Source organism: Bidens hawaiensis, unplaced genomic scaffold (assembly GCF_021521415.1).
Source record: "Bidens hawaiensis isolate Kalapana, Puna unplaced genomic scaffold, B.hawaiensis_p1.1 tig00041039_1, whole genome shotgun sequence".
NCBI classification, from domain to species: Eukaryota; Viridiplantae; Streptophyta; class Magnoliopsida; order Asterales; family Asteraceae; genus Bidens; species Bidens hawaiensis.
In genome coordinates, this window is record NW_027505688.1 from 55,518 (window position 1) to 60,912 (window position 5,395).

Consider the following 5,395-nt stretch of genomic DNA (forward strand, 5'->3'; position numbering starts at 1 on the left):
TGGTATTTACTATAACAAAGATTATGAATGGGATTTTGGTAGCAAGTATTTTAAGTTTAAATATGAGCCTGATACATTTTTTTTAAATTTGTTAGAATTATGTTACACAACTACTTCCTTGGACTAGGGATCCATCATGTGGTTAGGTGCTCGGTATTTTACCGGTACCGAAAATCCCGATCTTGAAAATCGTAAAGTTTTGATACCGGTACCGGTATTTAGGGAAAAATTCGGGAATTACCGGTACCGTACCATACTGTACCGGTACCGGTCCTGAAAACTCAAAACCTTGGTACCGTTTCGGTACCGACGTTACTAAATCGGTACCGATTTCGGTACCGGTACCGATCGATACCGGTACCGATTTTGCTCATCCCTAAATGTGGTCATCGTAGTTTTGTTGTGTTGGTTTGTAACATTCGTTAATTTTTAAACTTGAAAACTCGATCCATTTAAATTTTTCGGTTTTGTTAATATATATATATATATAGGGGATGGTTCATGCAAGAAGTGATATTATAACGAGAAGTGATATTATAACGAGAAGTGTGAGAAGTCGATCTCAACCATTGATTATCTCTTATTTGTTCAATACATTAATTCATCTAATTACTCCTAAAATATTCTCCACATTCATTCTTTTAGAAAGTTACAAATTTGAATTATCTTTTATCTATATACAAAAAAATGTATATGTAGGTGAATTGTATTAAATTGATCACCTATACAAGTAACATAATAATTTACACATAACTCATATACAATTATACAAATTGTTAGTTATTTTTATTTTTTTATCAAAATGTAACTCGTATTTAACAACACAACTTATTTTCTCCTACACTAATTTTGTTTCTTTTATTTTTCACCAACACATAACTAATATTTACCTAAACATATATCGTATTCACCTACACAGCATGCTAGTTCATTTTATTTTCACCTACATATAACTCATATTTGCCTACACATAACTCATATTTGCCTACACATAAAAGATAGATTATAAAATAATTAAAATTATTAAAAAAAAACATGATGTGTTCCTACATCACGAATATTTTACAAGATTAGGTTAATACTATTAATTGTATGTGATATCATGAACAAGGTTTGTTTGTGTAGGTTAATATTCTGATGTGTGTATGTAAATACAAATGGGTAGGCTATAACATGAAGTAAATTTGTATATCTAGTTTATTATTGTGATTTGTATAGGTTAACATGAACTAATTATTTGCATGTATATAAATATTGTGATCTGTGTAGATGATAACATGAGCTAGTTTTTGTATATGTAGGTTAATATTATGATTTGGGTAGGTATTTGTTTTTATGATGGTTAATATATTTATATTATATATAGTATGAGTATGATGGTTTTGTTTTATGAATTGTTTAAATATTAAATCAAATTAAAAAATAAAAATAAATGTATAATCATTTGTAACTTAACATTAATTAGTATTAATTACCAAAAAAAACTGCTATACTTTTTACTAATATACTACTACAATTAAATAATCCGAAATTAAAAAGAAAACTTATGATTGGCCAGGATTGCACTTTTCACACTAAAAACACTTCTGAAATAAACTCAATCCTATATAAATATATATATATATATATATATATATATATATATATATATATATATATATATATATATATATATATAAGGGATCTTTTGAGAACCATGTTGAGTTTTAAGAACTTAAGAACTCTATTCTAGGCCACACATTTAATTAAATGGATTAGAATATGTGGTTGAGATTAAATCAAAGTAGGAGATAGAATAAAAATTTGCAGTGATTTCACTAATTTAAACGTCCGTTACACATATGTAAAATGTCGACTAGGCGCATAAAAATTATGTAATTTTTTACGTACATGTAACCTACATATATTACGTATGTGTAAAAAAAGTTCAAAAAAAAAAAATTGTTACGTTGAGTTCTTTCGAGTTAATAAAACTCAAAGTGATTCTCATTTGAAATCTCCCATCAGATCGAGAAAGTTGATCACGTCTTTTTTACTTTCAATTATTTAAGCACATGACAGAAGAGAGAGCACACAGAAAGGAAAGACCGGAGTATAGCTTTACCATGCTATACTCGTTGTTTCTGCCTCTTCCCCACCCCACGGCCCCAGCTTGAATCTCGTTCAACCCATAAACACGTGAAATCCCATCTCCAACTTTGACCACTCGACCAATCTCATCCACTTGAAAATTCGTGTAAAAGTTGCTAATTCTACTTTCTAATAGAGTCGTTAGTTTAGCTGCTCTCGAAGAGAATTCCATGATTCTATTTATTTTGGATATAAGGGGGAATACCGCTTTCAATTTCAAAGAGCTCTATTTTCGCTATTCTTATAGATCAGATTCGAGCTTGTACTACTAGAACTAGGAGTTGAGATAGCGCGCGGAACACCAACACAATCCTTTGTTAAATGTCCGCGAGCTCCTTCTTCTTTCGTGAAAGCAACGAGTCGTTATGTTAAGCATCTAATCCTAGTCTTTATGTTCTCTGTGTTAGAGGAGTTAGATGTCCCTCATGTTGAACAGTCTGACATCAAGTTGTTAGGACCTGAGTCGCTATGCGAACACTTAACACAAGACTGAAATCAAGCTAGAGTGGTTTATGAATCAGTCATCAAGGATCTTAGCCAAACGGTGACCGGCTACGTAAGCACTTTGGGAGCAGGTTTCTCGATCGGACTTGATGAATTGTCATAAAGACATCACTCTGCTTTATATATATATATATGTATATATATAAAATTGGATTCTATAATAAGATTCAATGAATTAGAATCATTCGCAGTTTTCAGTTCGTTTGTCATCATCTTTTTCCTCATCGCTAGCCTGTTTCCAAGAGGGGGAAGAGAAGGTCTTTCAAGTTGGAGAGCAAATGAGACTTCTCCATCGCAGCATTGCATCTATCGACTGAACAAAGTAACTTTCGAAATGGGCTGGGAAGGAATGCGAATAAGTATTTCAATTGTTGGACTAAATGAATAGGCAAAGAAGGCAAGGTCACGGCCTGCCGTCATAGCTCGCCCCCTTGCTTCGTATGAGATAAAAAAGAAAAATAAAAAAGGAAATAGTGAATCAAGATCTAGACTATCCTCTATCCAGATATATATATGCCCCTATGAGCGACTATGCCAATATTTATATGTTTTGGCCACGCGCATTTCCGCTAAGAAGAAGGTTTGGATCATTAAACCTTAAGAGGATGCTATCGAATGTGCTCTTGGCGCACGTGAGGTATGTGACCTATGTTAGGTCCATAAGATAGCACAGCTTTTGGTGTTCGATGATTCACCTCCGAATAATGAGTAGATAGGGAAGAGCTTTTTATTTTTCTCTTCATAGAAGACTGATGGGCCGAACAAGAGGTCAAATTACTATAGAAAAAAGAGTTGTAAACTATAGGAGTTCTTTTTCTAGTAGTAAGATTTAAGGTTTTTTCGTTCCTTCTCTTTGATAATAATATCGATTTAAATGATAAAAATTCCTCTTGATTCTCTTGTGTTCAGCGAAAGAACTGCCTAAGCATACTTTTTCGGATCCAAACTTCTTTGTTCTTTCTAAGTCTTCGTCTTGCATAGAAGAACAAAACTGTTGCAAAAACAAGTCTTTCAGTAGTAGGCGGCATCCCCTCTTAGTTTTAAGTAAGCGGAACCTTTTGGTTCTTCTCCACATTCTTACCGGGCTATCCAGGGATTTTCCTATGATTTTAGAAACTAAAATCTCGATATAGAAGGATCTCCTTATTTCTGAATAGATTATAGCATCATTTTCTTTCAAAGATATGAAATCACCTTAGGAAACTTGAAACCAAGTCATGCTGACTATTACATTATTCACACAAAGCCTTCGATGACTTATCGGCTGCCTTGCTTGAGGAAGAGTTTCATTAAAATGGAGACGAACTGAAATAACGTCCGATCTTGTTTCTGGATTGAGTGGAAAAGGGATATATGAAGTTCATTCTGTTCCTCTATGCATCTCTGTGATGGGTAAATCTCCATGAAAAAGGGGCAACTTTCGTGTAGTTTGTAATTGAATGTAACTATTCATATTTTTTCTTGAATAAATCATTCTCCTAAAAGATCTCGTCTTGTTCCTCAATCTTCAAAGAATGCGGCATTGTATTATTGTAAGTTCACTGTTTCAAACATTTCCTTCAAGTAGACGACAAGTTTTAAATCTTAACGCGGGCATTCCTCCCTCACATGCATTTGCCACAGATTCTTACTAAGACCGGTAATACCCATAGACTCGGCCTTCTCGACATCTTCACTGTTGCCCTTCTTCTCAAAGCCTTTCGAATACCCCTTCCTACTTCTTCATCCTAGCTCTCCAACTGACTGTCTGACTCCAGCTTTCATTTCAGTTACTGATTCTCCTATCCTCTCCCTTCCGGTCGAACTAGTTTTTATTCCTCTATGTAGGCCAACATTCATTCTAAGACTTTCACCAGCAAGGGCTGAAAGAGAAGAGTAGGGGGTGGTAGGCTTAGTAGGGCTCGAACATACAATATCACCGTTATGAGTGGTATGTTTCAACCAATTAAACTATGAGCCCTTTCAACCAATTAAACTATAATCCCCTACGGATCTCTACATGCAATTCGCTCATTTCGGGAAGAGCGAACGGAAAGAGGAGGCCTTTGCTCTATATGCTTCTTCCTCTCCCCAGGAATGAACAATTGGAAAAGAAAAATTCTAAATATCTTTTTTTAGATAGATAAAGAATTCTATTTTATATATATATAGAGAATTCTTTTTTAATCTAGAAAAATGAAGTTAAGCAAGCGGCCCTTTCGCGACTCAAACTGCCGGTACGCTTTCCGGCTCGCAACCGGGCGGGGGCTCTTTATTTGCTTGCAATGCCGGCTCTTCGCCTTTAGTTAGAAGTAGAAGTAGAGGGCGCCGTTTACCCCCCACACTTCCTAAAAAGGGAAAAAAGTATGGATGAAGTAAGAAAAAGTACAAAAGGAATGATAAAGAAAAACTTGGTTACGGGAACCGAAGGTTAGGCCAATTTAGTATAGCTAAACCTATAAAAGTGTATTCCTACCTTTTCCCCTTTCTGTCAATGTTGCCAATACCCAGAAGACTTATGTACCCTCGTGTATACAGTTGTCTAACTACTTTCTTCCTTCGACTTCTTTAGCCACTTCCGGCTTCCCCACTTTCGCATTTGTCGTATTCGGGAAAGCTTGCTTCGTGGCGGAGCATTTAGCAATGCTAGCAGCCCGGTGAGGGCTGGCTGTTTGGGGGGATTTTAAGGTAGGGCCTGCTAGGCTTGCTTCTCATGAGATTGGGTAAGGGAATCAGAAATGGCTAATAAACCGGGCAATCGATTGTTGGGACTTATATTTTA

General features: G+C 35.2%; 1 pseudogene; it reads right to left on the reverse strand.

Moving 5' to 3' along the window:
• Positions 1-3,175: 3,175 nt before the first annotated feature.
• LOC143614777 (small ribosomal subunit protein uS4m-like) lies at positions 3,176-4,066 on the reverse strand (annotated as a pseudogene).
• Between the last annotated feature and the right edge of the window lie 1,329 nt (positions 4,067-5,395).